The 21613-nt window shown below is 38.0% G+C and overlaps 1 protein-coding gene and 1 long non-coding RNA gene across 5 annotated transcripts in view; both read left to right on the top strand.

Moving 5' to 3' along the window:
• The first annotated feature begins 564 nt into the window (after positions 1-564).
• On the top strand, positions 565-3972 carry LOC307137414. The gene is made up of 3 exons (XR_013817907.1): positions 565-1279; positions 1532-1869; positions 2072-3972. It is a non-coding gene; the product is annotated as an uncharacterized lncRNA (long non-coding RNA).
• Positions 3973-15928: 11956 nt separating this feature from the next.
• sema4d (sema domain, immunoglobulin domain (Ig), transmembrane domain (TM) and short cytoplasmic domain, (semaphorin) 4D) overlaps positions 15929-21613 on the top strand; it is a 93746-nt gene continuing 88061 nt past the window's right edge. For 2 of the 4 annotated variants that reach the window (XM_079834879.1, XM_079834876.1), the window contains exon 1: positions 15929-16075. The gene's annotated coding sequence lies outside the window, so the exon portion shown is untranslated. The other 2 variants (XM_079834880.1, XM_079834877.1) reach the window with 2 other exon arrangements.

Raw genomic sequence — 21613 nt, 5'->3', positions numbered from 1 at the left:
GGTGAATTCAGGTTGATTGAGACACCTTTTGCCATTGAGATGACTGGGAAAAGGTGTCCCAATCAACCTCAATTCACCCCTAGTAGGGAAGTATGTGATTTTGGATGCAGCCATTGTCTTAACGTGTTAGTCATTGAATCATTCAGTCAAACGATTCGTTCAAAGCGGCTGATTCATTCACAGGCAAAGCAGAAATGAATGAGTCATTCATTAGAACGAATCGTTCAGAATGGCTGACTCATTCAGGGACAAGCAGAAATAAGTGAGTCATTCATTAAAATGATTTGTTCGGAATGGCTGATTCATTTAGAGACAAAGCAGAAGTGAGTGAGTCATTCATTAAAATGGTTCGTTCAGAATGGCTGATTCATTCAGGGACAAGCAGAAATGAGTGAGTCATTCGTTAAAGCGATTCATTCAGAATGGCTGATTCCTTTAGGGACAAGCAGAAGTGAGTCATTCATTAAAACGATTTGTTAAAAACGGCTGATTCATTTAGAGACAAAGCAGAAGTGAGTGAGTCATTCATTTAAACGATTTGTTAAAAAACAGCTGATTCATTTAGAGACAAAGCAGAAGTGAGTGAGTCATTCATTAAAGCGATTCTTTCAGAATGGCTGATTCATTTAGGGACAAGCAGAAATGAGTGAGTCATTTATTAGAACGATTCGTTCAGAATGGCTGATTCATTAAGGGACGAGCAGAAGTGAGTGAGTCATTCATTAGAACAATTCGTTAAAAAAACAGCTGATTTATTTAGAGACAAAGCAGAAGTGAGTGAGTCATTCATTAAAACGATTTGTTCAGAATGGCTGATTCATTCAGAGATAAGCAGAAATGAGTGAGTCATTCATTAGAACGATTCGTTCAGAATGGCTGATTCATTCAGGGACAAGCAGAAGTGAGTCATTCATTAGAACGATTCGTTCAGAATGGCTTATTCATTCAGGGACAAGCAGAAGTGAGTGAGTCATTCGTTAAAGCGATTCATTCAGAATGGCTGATTAATTTAGGGACAAGCAGAAGTGAGTCATTCATTAAAACGATTTGTTAAAAACGGCTGATTCATTTAGAGACAAAGCAGAAGTGAGTGAGTCATTCATTAAAACGATTTTTTCAGAATGGCTGATTCATTTAGAGACAAAGCAGAAGTGAGTGAGTCATTCATTAAAATGGTTAGTTCAGAATGGCTGATTCATTCAGGGACAAGCAGAAATGAGTGAGTCATTCGTTAAAGCGATTCATTCAGAATGGCTGATTCATTTAGGGACAAGCAGAAGTGATTAATTCATTAAAACGATTTGTTAAAAACGGCTGATTCATTCAGGGACAAGCAGAAGTGAGTGAGTCATTCATTAAAACAATTTGTTAAAAAACAGCTGATTCATTTAGAGACAAAGCAGAAGTGAGGGAGGCATTCATTAAAACGATTTGTTCAGAATGGCTGATTCATTCAGGGACAAGCAGAAATTAGTGAGTCATTCGTTAAAGTGATTCATTCAGAATGGCTGATTCATTTAGGGACAAGCAGAAGTGAGTGAGTCATTCATTAAAACAATTCGTTAAAAAACGGCTGATTCATTCAGGGGCAAATCAGAAGTGAGTGAGTCATTCATTAGAATGATTTGTTAAAAAAACGGCTGATTCATTTAGAGACAAATCAGAAGTGAGTGAGTCATTCATTAGAATGATTTGTTAAAAAAACGGCTGATTCATTTAGAGACAAATCAGAAGTGAGTGAGTCATTCATTAGAACGATTTGTTAAAAAAACGGCTGATTCATTCAGGGGCAAAGCAGAAGTGAGTGAGTCATTCATTAAAACGATTTGTTCAAAATGGCTGATTCATTTAGAGACAAATCAGAAGTGAGTGAGTCATTCATTAGAATGATTTGTTAAAAAAACGGCTGATTCATTCAGGGGCAAAGCAGAAGTGAGTGAGTCATTCATTAGAACGATTCGTTAAAAACAGCTGATTCATTCAGGGGCAAAGCAGAAGTGAGTGAGTCATTCATTAAAACGATTTGTTCAAAATGGCTGATTCATTTAGAGACAAATCAGAAGTGAGTGAGTCATTCATTAGAACGATTTGTTAAAAAAACGGCTGATTCATTCAGGGGCAAAGCAGAAGTGAGTGAGTCATTCATTAGAACGATTCGTTAAAAACAGCTGATTCATTCAGGGGCAAAGCAGAAGTGAGAATTCATTAGAACGATTTGTTCAGAATGGCTGATTCATTTAAAGACAAAGCAGAAATGAGTGAGTCATTCATTAAAACGATTCGTTCAAAAACGCGGATTGATTCAGTAACAAAACTGAAACGGTGTTGCTCAGAGATGCGCATTGACTCAACGGTTTGGAACTACTTTTGTTGGCAAAATAGAGGAAAAACAGACAATACTGTGTCTAAAATGCAAAGTCACCTAATAGCCTATTAACTTACAGTTTATTGAATTGTATAAAGTCAAGATCACATTTGCAAACGTGCTGATATTCGGGAAAACAGCACTTTTGCTTACAAGTATGACAACCAAGAAATTCCTCTGACTTTTTTGCACCGTGTCTTGGTTTTTGGAAGCTCTTTTTTATTCATTTCGGTGGCATTTTTGCCTCTCTATTTCGCACATAGCAAAAGCCGCAACTGCATTTCTTAAACAAGACGATAACGATGATCCAGTTTACAGTTTCTGCTTTTTATAATGGTTTAGCTAGCGGAAGAACACGTCAGACGCGCTCTGACCGGCACGCTTCGACTTCATTCTTGCCTTCGTGAACTTTGTCGTCGATGTAGCTGAAACGTCTTCATTCGGTTTAAGGGTTAAAGGCGTCTTGATAACCCTAGTCTAGCTGCTACGCTTCCACGTGCCAACTCTTCTTCTGAAAACTGAATGGCCTTCGCTTCCTCTCCGTGCCTCCTTCCTCTAAAAATCCTCTCCGGCTTTCTCGTAGGTTGTAGCGATGATCCATCGTACAGCGGAGCGTTCCAATGCTCTGCTGCTCGAAAAATGTGTCGTGTTGCGCCATTTCACCACATCCCACTGGAAATTTACTACATGCAATTGTGCAATATGACAAGACGCGATCATAGAAAATAATAAAAGCCATTCAGCCTGGTCTGATCTCAATGACGCACAGGCCCTGCTGCTGCTGTCTACATGCACTGAAGTACAGACACAGCAGAAACACACACTCCACACACTTGGGTGGCCGTATGTTTCTGGCCTAATTTAACGGTGTTTCGTGGCGTGTATGTCGGGGAAGTAAAGATAAACGCTCGTTTTGAACTCATCACGGCGACAGCGTTTGCTGTACACGTCTAAATGTTGTAAAGTGTTGCCTGTTGAGTTGAAAGGTTATTTTTTCATGGTCAGATGTGTATGCGATCGTCTCCTCATGTGTATGTGTAGATATCTGGTCTTTACTGACACTCATTTCTGTCTGTAGGTGTTTATTTTGGCTGGTTGTGTGTTTTTTCGGGGGTGTTATTTGAGCTAACAGTGTCGTTTCGCAGGTGTTCTGAACAAATTCAGTTCATGAGAGATTAAAGATATGCATTTTTGGTCTGAGCTCGTGTTTTTTATATTCATTTCTGAACAAAATTCAAGTGGCCTATCTGGAAAAATCCCACACGAACCAATGAAACGTGATTTCTTGTTAATAAATACACCCGTGCATGTGCATATTGAGACTTTGTGTTGCGGTGATTCGTCTGTCGTGCTTTTCGCCATGAGTTTGAAAGATGAATGTATCATTATTGTGAGCGTGTGATGATGTCTTCGTTCTGAAATGGGTTTTGATTGGCTGTGGATCTGGCATGCCAACTGTCAAGTGTCTGTGACGTCACCGCTGGCCAGATTTCTCTGATATATGTGATTTTATTTTGAAAAGAGAGAGAGAAGTGCCATGTGCAGTGTGAACGGAACTGAGGTGGATCCAGATGTACTGCTATTAAAGAGTTTCATTATAAGACTCCAAAGAGTGTCTGCCTCTTTCTTTTCCACCTGTCATAAAAGTGAAGAGTTACATCCTTCATTCTGTCTCAGAGTGGGATATAAGGTGTGATATATCATAAAATATCTGTAGAGATTTTGGAGGAACTGATATTTTGGGAAAATTTGGTCCAGTGGTTTAACCTCAAAAACATCATTTACCACTTTATTAATCTCCAACGCACGTTTACAAGAGCACCATGACTAGAGTGACCACCGTATTTGCTCTGTTGCTGGACAGTAGATGTGATTTTACAAGACACGTGTGTGACAGATAAATGTAGTACTATTATACACATGTAAATATTGATTTACATTAGTTGGAAAGCATCCTGTTGGATGATAACGTTTTAATTGTGACCCGGGGTCCGTTCTTCGTCAGTCGCTAACTCAGTTAGCCGGATTTGATTGTTGACGATTTGGCATGATCTTGGATTGTTTGGTTCTTCGACGCTCATCCTGGACTTGCTGTCATAGCAACAGGTCCGTAAGCTTAAACCTGCTCGGGAGCAGCTTATTTCATGCGAAAAGGATTAGATTGCATCTTTTTAAGCGCCGTTGATACTTAAAATTTGTCCCAATCACTGATACTTTGGTAACACTTTACAATATGGTTCCTTAGTTAACATGAACTAATTATGATCTGCACTTATTAAGCATTTATTTATTTTTGTTAATGTTAATTTCAACATTAACAAATGCATTATTAAAATCTTGTTAACATTAGTAAATGCACTGTGAACTAACATGAACAAACAGTTGTTCATGGTTAGTTCATGTTAACTAATGCATTAACTAATGTTAACTAATACAACCTTATTGTAAAGTGTTACCGATACGGTATAACAAGAGTTCCTTACTGAACCAGGGGCAATATAATTTTAAATAAAAACAATAATAATATAAAAATGTATTTAAAAATAATATTATAATAATATTATAAAGCGCAGAGATGCAGAGAACTTGATCTTGACCCTTAACAAACTTAAATTAACCCCTAGGAGTCTGAACTGTTTTGGCATGCTCTGACATTTTAGTTTTTTTCACACATTAATGGCAAAAGTGTAATTACACTGTATTCAGCACAAACTGGGCTACCATAATATGTGAACAACATGTATGTACATGCTTGTATTTCTGAGAGAAAAATGTTTATGCATGGTTTCTGAGAAAAGTCCTCAAAACACACAATAGATATGTGTTCACAAGACCTTTGACTAATGGGTGTTGTTACCTAGAGTTTTTGCTTTAATGCTGTTGCGTAACAAATCTGCTTCAAATTGAATTAAAAACTAAATTAATTGCTAATTACAACATTAAAATAACAATGTAACGGGTGTACAAATTCTATAAAATCGTGAATATAAATAATAGGGAATCATGTAAAAAAAAAAAAAAAAGTGCACATTTAATTTATCTACTGTTTCCTTATAAAGGTCCAGAAATGTGATTTTTTTTTTTTTTTGTCACGTTTTTTGCCAGGTGTCTTTTTTAATTATATGATGTCATTACGTTGCTGTTTTGACACCAGCCAATCGCTGCATTGCTGATCGTGGTTTTGAGTATCGATACATCTGCCCTCTTCAGGGAACACAAGAACGCGCAGTGATCTTGGATAACTTAATCCAGATATTTTAATCCAATCCACAAACTCATTGGAAGAACCAAATTAGCCAGACATCAGTTATCACGATTAAAAGATCTGGCATCTGTCAAATCATCTCAGATGTATTAAGCGAAGTACGAAGAACGGACCGCAGCTCTGTGACACAATGTAATGTTCTCCACTATTCAGACTACTAAATAAAATGAACTGAATAACAGGCTAGTATAGGTAAAAATCACATTTTTAAACTAAAATGTATCTTCTTAAGTATTAACTAGTCTATTACAAACAATATATGTGTTTTTACTGGATTCAGAGCATCTTGAACTTGTATGTTTTGTTGTCCTGGCTGGTGTAGCTGTATATGACTTTTGATGAGGTCCACAAGGTTCATTTGCTTCATCCATACATGTCGTCATCAGCAGAAAAATCCCTCTCTATGAATGCGTTGGTTGTTTTTTGTACCTCTAGCTACACCATGACGGCTGCGCAAATTGATTTTTTAGTATTACTTATTGTGGTATTGCAATTTCAGAGAAGAAATATAATAATACAGGCATAAGTGAAAATGCAGGACGTGGGACAAAGCTCCTAATTTCGGGACTATCCTACAAAATTCGGGGCAGGTGGTCACCCTAACCAGGACACATGCGTGTTGTGTTGACGCAAGAGCAGACGTTGCGTGAATGCACATAAGAGATCAATGTTTTTTTGGTAAATTAAGTGGTAAATTATGTTCTTTGCACAAATAAACCACTCATGTCATCTCATAAAATTCATAAAAGTCACATGGGTTATATTAATGATGTCTTTACTACCTTTCTGGGGTTTGAAAGTGGTAGTTGTGTAGCTGTCAACGGAGGGATAGAAATCTGTCAGATTTCATTAAAAGATCGTCATTTGTGTTCTGAAGATGAACAAAAGTCTTACAGGTTTGGAACGACATGAGTAATTAATGACATGATTTTCATTTTGGGTGAACTATCCCTTTAACAGCAGTACGAACTGACTGCAGTATCTATGGACTTTTAATAATCAGATATTCAGTTGACATATTCATTCTGAATGTCAGTGAGAAGAAAACTGTAACACTTTTTGTTTGAGCATCAGTAACTTGTAGCCACACTTGTCTGCTAAATATAACTTGGTGTATTACACAATAACAGATTATGTGAGTTAATGTTCAGTTGTTACAATCTACCCCACCACTGGTGTGAGTAGTAACACTAGCCGTGGACAGATGTAGCACTGAGAGGTCATTTGCTGAAATAACACACACACTATCCAATTTTTGCATAAACGTCATTGAAGAACAAATAAAAAAACAGTTTTGAGCTATCTAAACTGACTAAAGAACATTGTATTGTAATGTTTTAGAACATTAAATGTATTGCAAAATAATTGCTGAGTGTGTGTCTGTGTACTGTATTACTGTCACTATACTCTAAAAAATGCTGGGTTAGAAACAACCCAAGTTGGGTTAAAATGGACAAAACTGCTGGGTAGTTTTATTTAACTCAACTACTATTTAAAAATGTCTGTATTGCTGAAATTGAACCCAAAGTTGGACATGAGCATTTATTAATGCTGTATCTTTAATAACTTAGCATTATTTATACGTTTAATGAAAAATATTTAAACAATAACATTTATTAAACTGCTTATTAATAAATGTTCACCTTTAGATTATTATTGTCTGTTGTAGTTATGTGTCTGATTTTTAATTTCCAACCTATTTTGGGTTCTTTTTAAGCCAGCCACATAGTAATTTTTAAACAATAGTTGGGTTAAATAAAACGTCCCAGAACGTTTAACCCAACCACTGGGTTAAAACAAATCCAATTGCTGGGTTTGTCCATTTTTAACCCAGCATTTTTTAGAGTGTAGCTATATTTCCAAGATTCAACTATTTTTATGCGAATTTTGAGATATTGCATAAGAAACAAGGTGTGCATCAGTTCTAATAATGTGCACAAAACACTTTTAATAAGCTGGTAAGAAGACATGCACACAAACTATGATGGAAACACATTAGCCTACTGAATAAATGCCTCCATAAGTTAGCATAAATACAAATCATCACATTAAACTAGAGAAATGGCTACTTCAGGTCATGCAAGTTAAATAATTGTACCTACAGATTCAATGATTGCTAGGCAAAAAATAATCTTGATGAAAATTTTTACTTTCTTACCTGAAAATCAGGGTTTTTTTTGTCATAAAATCTACAAATTAGCTCAATCACATGTTGTGAGCTCAAAAAGAGGATGGGAGTGTATGATATTGATGACATTACCGTCAAACTTATAGAAGTGTTAACACTCCCCGGTCTCCTCTACATTCATACCGCCTTCACGTGCTATCGGAAATTTCCCACTTCAGAAGTCGTGATTACAAGCTCATCGCATTGAAATTTTGACTTGAAAACTAGAAACTAGAAAACTGAATCCGAAATCGGCCCCTATAGGCCTACCGTTAAATAGGGCACTATTTGAGGGGACAGCCATTTGTAGTGGTGTCCAGAACAATAGTGGACGTTATTGAGTGCACTCATTCAATCCCACAATGCACCGCGATAACGAGTGTAGTCTACAGTCGATGTACACACAGCTGTCCGAATTCACTCACTTGTTTTCATTCACTATTTCAAGTGGACTAAAGTAGGGAATAGTGAATGAGGGTTTAGGGGGCGATTTCGGATTCAGCCTAGTATTTACAATAATTCCGATAGCACAGGAAGGCAGCATAAACCGGAAATGAAGCAGCCGATTGTTTCTTTTACTGTCTATGTTTAAAACCTGTTTGAATTTATTAAAGAAAAATGTATGTCAAAATGTATCTTATTGTGACCTCTAGTGGCGAACGTGAGTGCATTAAAATGATTTCGTGGTAATATTAAAAAGAATATTATATATAATAAATATACTATGTTATTGTTATTATTATAATACGAAAAAACGAAATTTACAAATCGTATACGTTATTATTATTAATAATTGTTCTATGATATTATTATATATTATCAATATATAACGTAAATCATTTTAATAATAGTCATATTTTTACTTTCTTATTTGTGAAAGATGCATAAAGAAATGAAAATATTTTCTAATGGATTATTTCTGAACACGAGTGATCAATAAACCTGACACTAGGTGGCGCGCGAGCTCCAAACACATCCGACAGACTCCTCACAGGTGCAGAACTTCTATTGGACCAGGGCTGTGTGTATATCTGTGCTTGATATGTGTTGTGTGCGGTTCGGGAATAACATGCAGGTTTGAATCTGTGTGTCTCTGACTGACTCAAGGACAGTTTAATCCTGCTGGAATGCTGGAGTGAAACTAGATCCACACACCAGCCCATCTGTCTCTGTCTTTGAGTTTATCCTCAGTTGGTGTGGTAGCCTATACTGAAGTCACATTTACATGATCATACAGTATGCACTCTGATAACAGCAGGTTATTCAAAGGGTCACATTTGAATTGCACTATTTGCATTGAGTGCAAAGGGAAATATTAAATTGCACATTATAAAAAACCTCATGTGAGCTAAAACTATGTGGGATAAAAATGCATGCATTCTTAGTAGGGCTGGACGTGACTCCACCCCGTCTGTCACATCAAGTGCAGTTTGCAGGCACACGGAAAGATGCAGGAGCAGTTATCTTTATTTATGCTCAGAATTACTATGGTAAATACATGTTTTACACAGTTTATACAGGTAAGTTAATCACCGTTCTTATATGCGCTGATACACACAGAGACGGCGCCCGCAAGCCCCGTAGCCAGATCACTTTCACTTGCGTCCTCATGAAGTTTGTCAATTAAATGAGTTTAAATGCTTGCCAGTTTGAACATTAAAGCGATTGTGCACTATTCAAGAACAACGTTATGGAAAACTTCTCCGTTCAGTGCTCATGAGCTTTTTTCTGTGATACAGAGAGCCGAGCCGTATGAGAGCCGTAAGCGTATGACTAATTCACACACACAATCACTCTCTCATTAATGCATTCAAATAAAAGTAATGTAGGCCTATGCGCTAATGTATCTGTATCTGATGTAAAACAAACAGAAGTCAGCCCCATAGACAATAACTGCTGAAAGTGAACCGTTTCCTTCAAGTATTTTAAAATCACAAAGAAATGCACTTTTTCATTAGAAAAAAAATCCCACCTTTAATAGGAGAAAATATTTACAGTACAAACCTTATCAGTGAACTATGAGGGCAAAAAAAAGGAAAGCAAAAAAAAGAGCAAAATAATCATTCATTAATCGTAATCGAGGTAAAATGTTCAATTAATCGAGATTTTTATTTTTGGTCAAATCGTTACAGCCCTAATGAAGCAACTATTTGACTCTCAACTGCACAGATAGGCTACACATGAACAAGTGGCAAAAATGAGCTCATCCACATATCAGATGGAGACAAACAACAAAGGGTTAAGAGTGAATGGAATGGATTATGTTTTTGTTTGTTTGTACAAAATCATCATCCATAGCAGAGTTTCTGTGTATCAAACTAGTTTGACTTCATTCATACAGGCCATGAACTCGGATCAGACCTGCCTCTCCCTCCTGTACTCTTGTGGGAGAAAAACAGCACATCTGTGCAATTATCCGTCATATCAGCGATCCCAGGGGTTAAACCAGCACAGCCAGCTGCTGCGTTCAGAGACCCTGCTGCTGCTGCTGCTGCTTCACTTGTGCTTCAGTTTGAAGACGGTTGTAGCTCGCAGTTAAACTGGTAATATGGTTTAGCAGTGCAGGAATGCCACAGTTTGCTGGTTCATATGAAATAAAACAGAAGAACAAATAATGCATAATGTATTCTAGAGAAATTAATTAATGGGTCTTGCTAAGGGAACAAATCACAACTGATTTGCTAATAGTGATCTGAACAAACTTCTAACCTCTGACTTCTGAACACCCTGGTAACCACATAGCAACTCTCTGGCAACCACCCAGAACATCCGGGAAAACACCTGGAACACCATAGCAACTCCCTGGAAACCACCCTGAACACCCTGGCAAGCATTCAAAACATTCTAGCAACCACATTGCAACTCCCTGCCCTAGCAACGGCATAACATCTCCCTGGCAACTACCTAAATCACCCTAACAACCATATAGCAAATCCCTGGCAACCTCCCTGTCCTAGCAACCACATAGCAACTCCCTGGCAACCTCCCTGCCCTAGCCACTACATAGCAATGCCTTGTCAATCACCAAGAGCAGCATAGCAACCACATAGCAACTCCATGTCAATCAATCATGTCAACCAATTAAACACCATTGCAGCCTACTAGAACACCCTAGCAACCACATAGTAACGCCATGCCCTAGCAACCATATGGTATCTTCCTGACAACCACCCAGAACCCCTTAGCAACCACGTATCTACTCGCCCTTGCTAGTGCATAGCAACTCCCCGGCATCCACCTAGACTACACAATCAACCACATAGCAACTACTTAGATCACCCTAACAACCACATAGCAACTCCCTGCCCTAGAAACTGCATAGCATCTCCCGACAACCACCTAGATCACCCTAACATCCATATAGCAACTCCCTGGAAACCTCACTGTTTTAGCAACTACATAGCAATGCACTGGCAATCACCTAGAGCAGTATAGCAACCACATAGTGATTACCTGGCCTAGCAACCATGTGGTATCTTCCTGGAAACCACCCAGAACACCCTAGCAACCCCATAACATCCCCCTGCCTTGCACAACACCTCCCTGGCAACCACCTAGACTACACAATCAACCACATAACAACTGCTTAGATCACCCTAACAACCATACACAAAATCCCTGTCAACCACCCTGCCCTAGCAACTCCCTGCAACCTCCATGCCCTAGCAATTACATAGCAATGCCTTGGCAATCACCTGGAGCAGTATAGCAACCACATAGTGACTCCCTGCCCTAACAACCATATGGTATCTTCCTGGAAACCACCCAGAACACCCTAGCAACCACATAGCAACTCCCTGACAACCACTCAGAACACCCTATCAACCACATAGCAACTCCCTGACAACCACTCAGAACACCCTAGCAACCCCATAACATCCCCCTGCCTTGCACAGCACCTCCCTGGCAACCACCTAGACTACACAATCAACCACATAACAACTGCTTAGATCACCCTAACAACCATACACAAAATCCCTGGCAACCTCCCTGCCCTAGGAACTACATAGCAACTCCCTGGCAACCCCCCTGTCCTATCAACTACATAGCAATGCCTTGGCAATCACCTAGAGCAGTATAGCAACCACATAGTGACTCCCTGCCCTAACAACCAAATGGTATCTTCCTGGAAACCACCCAGAACACCATAGCAACCACATAGCAACTCCCTGACAACCACTCAGAACACCCTTATCAACCACATAGCAACTCCCTGACAACCACTCAGAACACCCTAGCAACCCCATAACATCTCCCTGCCTTGCACAGCACCTCCCTGGCAACCACCTAGACTACACAACCAACCAAAAACAACTGCTTAGATCACCCTAACAACCATACACAAAAATCCCTGGCAACCTCCCTGCCCTAGCAACTACATAGCAACTCCCTGGCAACCTCCCTGTCCTAGCAACTACATAGCATTGCCCTGGCAATCACCTAGAGCAGTATGGTATCTTCCTGGAAATCACCCAGAACACCCTAACAACCACATAGCAACTCCCTGACAACCACTCAGAACACCCTGACAACCACTCAGAACACCCTAGCAACCCCATAACATATCCCTGCCTTGCACAGCACCTCCCTGGCAACCACCTAGACTACACAATCAACCAAAAACAACTGCTTAGATCACCCTAACAACCATACACAAAAATCCTTGGCAACCTCCCTGCCCTAGCAACTACATAGCAACTCCCTGGCAACCTCCCTGTCCTAGCAACTACATAGAAATGCCCTGGCAATCACCTAGAGCAGTATGGTATCTTCCTGGAAATCACCCAGAACACCCTGGCAACCACATAGCAACTCCCTGACAACCACTCAGAACACCCTAGCAACACCCTGGCAGCCTCCTAGAACATCCTAGCAACCCAAACAGTAGCAACTCTTTTGTCAACCACCTAGAACACCCTAGCAACCACATAGCAACACTGTGGTAACCACATAAATAAGCACAACCCACATTTTCTTCAGAGAATGTTAAAATCTAGTTGACATTAATCAGGATTCCTGTACTTCATATCTATAGGGCAGATCTGATCATACATTGTACTCAGTGTTACATTGCGTTACTCAGAGATGCCTGACATTCCCAGGCCTTACAGGTGTATTTTGAGATACTGGATTCAGCACATGCACGTTTACGCTCATATTTCATGCGTACAGCAGCACTCAGAGCGTGACGTACAGGGTCACACGCAACACGCCGAGCGATTGGCCATCGCTTCAGCTGATTTATGAGCTGCTCTGTGTGTAAATGCTGCTTGTTTGCCACTGTTATCTGTATAAGGAGTGCCATTACATCAGATCGCTCTTTTTAAAATTCCTGCAGATCGGACGATGAGGGTGTAACAGATACAGCAGTTTAACGGGTCATTGTGTGAAAACAAGATGGACAGATGGAAACTGTTTGCATGGCTCATCAAAGTTAAATATCCAGCGCCGCTGGCCAGAGGATCTAGTGCACACAAGCCACTTTATTTACTATATTCCTATTTCAAAAACAATGTGAATAATGATAATAATGTAAAGGGTAATGTGGAAGAAAGGCAACACTTGCTCTCCTGTTTTGGATTCCCTCCTCCATGGGCTGAAAATGTCACATAACCTTTGACCTTTTGACAAGGGGCCTTTCATTTCTTTCTTGCAGCTTGCTTGCGGCGAGATAAATGTTTCTTGTTCCGCTTTTAATTGCTTATAAATCTAATGTCAAGGCCCATAACTTGAGACACAGAGCCCATAAACTGAGAAACTCCTCTGTCCGGGATTAAAGCAAATCTAGGCTCCAGAGTAACATACTGAGGTTATGCAACTCTACGGCCACAGCTCAGCTTTTTAAATGCGTGTTACGTAAACACAATGACTCTACAGGTGCAATAACTCTATGGCCTGGTTTCACATACAGGGCTTAGATTAAGCCAGGATTAGGCCTTAGTTCAATTAGGACATTTCAGTAGCTTTTATAAACCCCTTAAAAAACATTACTGGTGTGCATTTTGATATTTTAAAGATATGTCAGTGCAAGTTGCTTTCAGTTAAAACAGCTCAAACATGCAGTTTAGTCTGGGACTATAGGCTTAAACCACAGGCAAATTATTCTAATCCACTGTATTCGATTCCATATATCTATGTTTAAATATAGTTTCCAAAAACAGATAACTCAGGACTTGGATTTTCAAATATCTGTGTATTAGTGATTTTTCCGAGCCACTTTCTGCATGTTGCATAGTTACACCAGTAGGTGGCGACAAGTCACTGTATTTTAAGTAAGTATCGAATCATTCAGTGAACCGATTCGTGAAACAACAAGATTCATGAGCATCTATACCTTAAAAAGGGCACTTTTGTAGGGGTCTGAAACCATTGTGGACATTTGCACTCATTCAATCCCACAATGCATCACAATAACTAGTGTACAATCGATGTACGCTCAACAGCTAGAGAATACCCATAATGCACTGTGAGGGTCGTGCGGCGAATGAATTCCCGCGTCTGACCAGAAGATGGCGCCTGCAGCTGAATCAATCATCCATCCATCCATTTTCCAAACCGCTGGTCCAATGTGGGTATGCGTAATATCATACAGGTATATTGTTTAATTAAGGTGTATACATGCTAGTTTCCATGACAGAATTCAAGAGTTAAAATTAAACAGCAAGCACAAACTATGCAAAAACTCACTCAGTGTCCGAATTCACTCCCTCAAGTGAACTATATTAGTGGAGTAATGTAGGGAATAGTGAATGAGGGTATAGGGGGTGATTTCAAACACAGCACGAGTCATTGAATCATTCACTAAACCGAGTCATTTAAAAACGCTGATTCATTCAGTAACGAAACAAGTGACTGCCTTTATGAATGAATCTTTGAACCATTTACTCAACCATTTGTGTGAAACACTGACACTACTGTCATGTGATGTTCGGTTTAATCATTCCAACAACTTCTCAGAAACTGCCCAAGCTGTAGTTGCATGTTCTAAAGTAGCATACAGTATGTTATTTCACACACAATCTTTGTGGGAACTTTCCATACATAATGTTTTCAGGGTTATTTTTTTGTGGCCTTTTTTGGATAGGACAGTTGAGATTTTGATAGGAAAGAGAGAGAGGGTAACGGGATCAGCAAAGGACCTCGAGCTGGGAATCGAACTCTGGTCGCTGGAGGCGCAGTTGCACTATATGTCGACTCAGCACGCTAACCACGGGGCTATTGCCGCTGACACGTAATGATTTTTATACTGTATAAACTGTATATTCTCTCCCCTTACACTAACCCTACCCCTGAACCTACCCATCACACACAACTTTATTTTTACATAAAAAAAAAAAAAAAGCAAAAATCATTTAGGATGTTTCCAATTCCCTCATTGGCTGATCCCCACAATGTACACTCTACAAAATGCTGGGTTGTTTTAACCCAGTGGTTGGGTTAAATGTTTGCTTAAAACAACCCAATTGCTGGGTTAAAACAACCCAATCACTAGGCTAGTCCATTTTCAACCCAACTTGGGTTATTTTTTAACCCAGCATTAAAAGTGTAGAGTGTAGATGATTTCATACATACATTACTTGCATGACAGTTAACTCAAGGATACAACAAATCATTTTATGTGATATAACATATAACAAAAATATATTTACATATGTAACCCTTAATTATTGATGCCATAACAAATAATAATAATTTTAAAAAGTATATAAATATAATAGAAAAATATATGAAATTGTTTATACGCACACACACACACATACTGTATAATTATATATATATATATATATATATATATATATATATATATATATATATATATATATAATATATATATATATATATACATTTTCATAAACACTGATATTATCATAAAAATTATTTTTATATTATATTATATATATAATTTCTTTTTAAATTATTATTATTTGATATGGCATCAATAAGCAAGGGTTACATACAGTAGGCTATGTATTAGTATTTTTGTTATATCACATAAAATTATTTATGTCATACAAGTAATTCTTTTTTTTTTTTTTTTTTTTTTAACGTATATTAACAAAAACGTATCGTTTGTGCGCGCTCTCTCTCTCTCTCTCTCTCGCTCTCTCTCTCTCTCTCTCTCTCTCTCTCACACACACAAACACACACACACACACACAAACACAAACATTGCTGAGAGGGTGAAACGCGTCAGGTCACGGCATCAGCTCTCACAAACTCTTTAAACTTTAAACGGTTAACCCTCGCGCGGAGGACCGGAACCCTTCACGCCGCCCGGGTGAGTGAGAGAGTGTCTGTGCGGGATTCATTCGCTGTGTGTTCGGGTCGTTTTTGAGGATTGTTTTTCTCCGGTTTCCATGGACTCTGGTCTCGAGAGGGTTGAGACTTTGAGCTGCACTTGTTCCTCCGCGGCTGGATCATTTACAGCAGGTTTCTTCCTCCTCTACACGACAATACACTCCAGTTTCACCGCGTATCGCCGTTCGCTCGCGCTTAGTGGCGGGTTCATTTAGTGTTACTTAATATCTGGTTCAGAAACAACCGAACAAAAGGAAAGTATTTGCTCTTTTTAAAATATCAAAAGCTCATTGGCTGACATCGACTCTGCGTCTTCTGTCGTTCGCTTTGAACTGTTTGCATAAGTTATTTCATACTGGGTTAACCTGCGCGTTTGGTGATGTTTGGTTTAGTTGTGTGTGGTTTTAAATGTTAGTCTGGCATTTTAGGGTCATGTGGAGGTCTGCAGTTAAACTCGCATAAATTATCCCAGACTTTTCATCTAAACAACAAAAGAGTCCTTAAGACCACAGCAGATTTTTTTTTCTTTGTGCATGTTTAGTTGTGCAAACTTAGCAAAAATTCATATAAGCAATGCAATTGTATTTGGTGACAACATGGACAAAATTTAGGTTAAAGTTTATATAAATGTGTGAGATGAGATTTTAATCACCCCTTTGTTGTTTTGTAGTTTAATTTAAATGCCCATGTGTTATGCATGATATGCATTAACATATAAGTTGTAAAATATTACATGCAGACTCGAGTTTATATTTGCATGTAGTTTAAACATTAAAGCATGTTAGTGTTGGAGTATTTTTCAGCAGTATCTTTGCCAGCTTGTTTCTGTTGCTTGTGCTCGTTTAAACGGCATAAATCTTCATCTGGTTTCTTTGAACACATGTTTGGAGACTCTTTCGTGTCTCTGAGAGCAGGTGCCTGAAGGCTGTCTAAAATAGAAGCAGGTAAAAGTGGCTGGTAAGTGGAAGAATATAGCCTGACGTGAATTGTTGGCTGTCAGCGGAGGGTTATCATTAAATGCCTTTGTGTCCATGACCTCTTGACCCCTAATGCTTAAAAAATGACCCCTGAAATGATAGAATTTATACTTAGTTCAGAATAAATGTACAAATGAATGTGTTCAGAATAGCATAACCTACTATCTGTACATGTGTCAATGACAAATTTAGATATTTTTTTTTTTTTATTTAAGAAAAAAACGTTTTAAAAGGCATTTTTATGTCCAAAGAATGTATGGTGTTGATTCATATTGGTTTTACAGCTTTTAAGACAACATTAATTCATTATTAAATTCTGATTTTACCACCCAGAAAATCATGTCAGGTGGTGCGACCATATATTCATTTAAAATAATATACATATACAATATACATATGAATCATTGTAGTGTCTAAAATGCATATCCCTTTCCATTTCTTGATGTATTGCCCTTTTAGTCCAATTCATATAAACAGACACTTTTCTATGTGTTCAAACACCCAATTTTCTTTTCTTTTGAGTTTTATGTTTTGTTTTTAACTGTAAAAATTATTTGTATACATTATATAACGGTTTACAGTTATATTTCTTACTTCATTTTGCAATTGCAGTGGGAAATTATACTTTTAAATGTAAATTTGCTGGTCGGACCACCTGACATTTCAAACTCAAATCTTAACAGGCATTTACTTGGACACCTATACAAATGTTTGACCATATGCTCACGGTTATACATACATTTTTTAAATCAAATACACATTTTTATTATAACAACACATTTTCAAAGTTTTCCAGGGGTCATACCACCTGACATGATAAGTTCAAAAATGTCAAATTATCTCATATTTATGGGAGGGTGACAAACATTGTTACTGCATCACAGGGGTCCTCTGGGGTCTTCTGTGTGATGTCATATGCTGTCACATGGTTTTCTTAAAGTAGCATAAAATTGGATTTTTATGCCCTCCCTGACATTTGGAGAAGTAAATTGTTCGGACAAAAGTTTTTAAAGTAATAGAATCGTTTTGAAATAGGACTGATACACTATTTTCCCTCATTTATAAGGAATTTAACATAAAATCCTGAAATATTGTTGATCAATTTGAGATATGACATGTATTTATTACCTACACAGCATTTGTTTGGATTATTTGACAGAATTATAAATTCTGTTGCATGTCTAACTTTATCCGCATACACGCTGTATATACTCGTTTAGGGCAATAGTATAATCTATAGGTTCCGTGTCAAATCAAATTTTCGATTTGCTTAATATTTTTTTCTGAAGAAAGAAAGATAAATACGTATGAAAGTCAAAATATTAAATGTCATGGATGTATATTTATATTTACTGAGTAATCCACTATTTTGGTTTAGCCACATTTGATTTGTGAAGAAAAAGTATCAAAGTGTATGCAAAGTGACCCGCATTTGGTTTTTGACCACTGCCAATGTGTAAAATTGACCAGTTTACTCATGGAGCCGCATTAAGATCTCTGGGAATGAACCATATTGGGTCTTAAAAATGAAGATACTAAAAGAAATGTTTGTTAAAAACCATAATCTAAAAGGACATTAATACTTTTTGAGTGACAGGCATGCAAACTTTGGAAAAACAATATTTATGGCACTCCAGTATATTCAATGCAATTGTGTTGACAGAATAAAACAAGATACATTTCCATTTTCAACATTATTTGTTGTTCAGATATTCCACTTTAAAAGAAAAAGTATCAAAGTGTATGCAAAGTGACCCGGATTTGGTTTTTGACCACTGCCAATGTGTAAAATTGACCAGTTTACTCATTGAGCCGCATTCAGATCTCCATATCTCTGGGAATGAACCATATCAGGTCTTAAAAATTATACCAAAAGAAATGTTTGTTAAAAACCATAATCTAAAAGGACATTAAGGTATCTTTAATACTTTTTGAGTTACAGGAATGCAAACTTGGGGTAAAAAACACAAAAAGTGCATTTTCCCCATTTTTGAACTGTCACCGTTGGCATAAAATGCAATAAAGATTGCTAACGTCAACAGATTTTACTAATAGACCTGCCAATCTCTGTGTAAAAATAAAATAATGATGCTGCCATCTTTCTAAAGTCATTTTTACACCCCTGTAAATTGGCTCCAAATCTCAGGTGAAAATTGTCATTTTGACCCCCCTCTACAAAACATTGGGTTACTCAGTCAATATACATCTGTCACATTTAATATTTTGGCTTTCCTCTTCATTTATGCATTTCTTTCACTTATGTATTTCTTACACCAGCCAATTTTTTTTTATCAAAATCATTTTGTTTTGCCGCGTACCTCTGGGTTGAGTTGACATGGTATGACCCTATATAGCAAAATCACAACTGTTTGATTAAATATCATCACAAAATGTAACTATATCATCGCCCAGCTCTCATCTGCTAAATGCGACCTACAATGCATGAAGCTATTAAGACATTATGAACCTCAACATCAGGATTTTCTGTAAAGATGCTTTGAAACAATGTCATGAGATCATGTGATCGCAATGTCGCATACTGTTAACTGAAATGCCTGTGTGCTGTTTCACATACTAATTTTTAAAAATAGTCTGCCGTATACACATCTAGTGTTTTATTCTGAATTTAGCCTTGATCTTTATATGTGCTGTAATAATTAGAGCAGATGCCATTACCCCCCCCCCCCCCCCCCTGATGGGTTCATTGATGTTAAATTAGTCCCTCAGGACATTTTTAATGAGGAAATGATCCTATGAGTGGGTCATCGTATGTTCATCTGAACACGGTTTATGTCGATAACCCAGCCAGACAATGACCCGCCTTCATGGTTGAACACGATAGAGTCATGTAACCCAGATGAGTTGGCACCGGGTCAGGCGGGTACCCAATATCCCTGTGAACCGAACACCAGCGGCCCGTCGATAAACAGAACCGGCCTTTCAGAACAAAACCTGTGAGATTCAGACCGACTTGCACTCAAGTGTAGTTTTAAAGGGATCGTTCACCTGAGACGCATTGTTTTCATCAATGAGCTTTCATTTTTGGGTGACCCTTTAATGATGTAAATTTGAACCGACAGATTCATCCTGATTTAGAAATCAACGCAGCGATTGACCACCTTCAGACGTGAATTGAGGCGATAGCAGGGGTCTCTCATTAGTTTTGACCCCTTTCTGCAAGCCAGTGAAATGCGACCTGATCCAAACCCTACATCGATGCCCTAACCGGTCTCTGACCCTGTTTCAATGCCCCGTCCACATTGTGGATGCTGAAAAAGACTCGTCCACGGCACATAATGTTCCTTCGCTCTAAGAAACCGCACAAAAGTGCCACTCTTGAGTTTGTGAGCCGAACACAGTCGTGCTTTGTGTCCCTCTGCCAACCATCCCTCCATCTCCCAGAGGAGTGTGGAGAGAAGGATCTGGACTGATAGGAGGACGCCCTTATTCTGTTACCGCTCTGGGTACTAATTACCCCTCTAATCTGACCACAGGCTAGTTTATGTTGCCCCCAACACCTGCACAGGTCTCCGATCAGCCTCAGGGTTTCTTCAGATAGCTGCTGTTTATAGTTCTTTTCTTGAAAACACACAGTGATAAGCAATGCTTGGTAATCGATAACAGGACTGAATGTTAATGATGCCCCGAGGCCAGTGAGAGCGTTACGGTCCAGTTGTGTTGTCACTGCATCTTGCCTTTATTGTCATGCACATGCATTTGTTTGCCTTGCAAACTTAAAGATGTGTTGTTATGAGCAATGCTTATATACTATTATAATGTCTATTAATATTTTGAATTGGGTTCTATTTTTGTATTTTCTGGTTTCACAGTTCATTTTACTTAAAGTTTAGTTATTTTTATGTGTTTTTGTCATTTTATTTGTGTAAAAAAAAACTTGGAATGTACGATATAACGGCTACCATATCGGTATCAGCCGATATATGATCCGTTTTAATGTTATCGTCATCGGTCCGATAAGAGAATTTGTCAAATATCTTAAAACCGATAAATGATGTATTATTTCCGTCTGCCGAGACACTGTTCACCATGAAGGGTTTGAATTGCTTGAAATATGATTGGAATCCCTTCAAAAAGAAAACTGTAAAAACTGAAATATTGTAATCAGGCTCTCAAAAATTAAATAAAAATCTGGATTTAGATTTTATCGGCCAATATATCTTTAAGTACTTCAACTTAAAATCTTTTCAAGTATGTTTATACATAGATATCATGAAGTTACTTGTAGCTATTATTGCAAAATATATGTTCTCTGTAAAACAAATTCTGTTGTGTTTACAGAAGATAAAAAACTGTCAGCTGTGGTTAGCCATGAAATACAGTAAAAATGTAAACATATTATTTACAGAACAACATGTAAATTTTACAGTTTAAAGCTGTAATTTACAAAAAAATTTATTATAATAATTTCAAACTGGTATATTCAACAGCATGTGTACAATTGATAACAAAAAAAAACTAAGAAAAATAATTAATGCAATTAAAAATCATCAAATGTGAAGTGCCACACAGGAAATTCAAAG

Source organism: Gobio gobio (assembly GCF_949357685.1).
Source record: "Gobio gobio genome assembly, chromosome: 14".
NCBI classification, from domain to species: Eukaryota; Metazoa; Chordata; class Actinopteri; order Cypriniformes; family Gobionidae; genus Gobio; species Gobio gobio.
The sequence above is the reverse complement of the archived record's forward strand: the minus strand, read 5'-3'. Positions and strand labels throughout refer to the sequence as shown.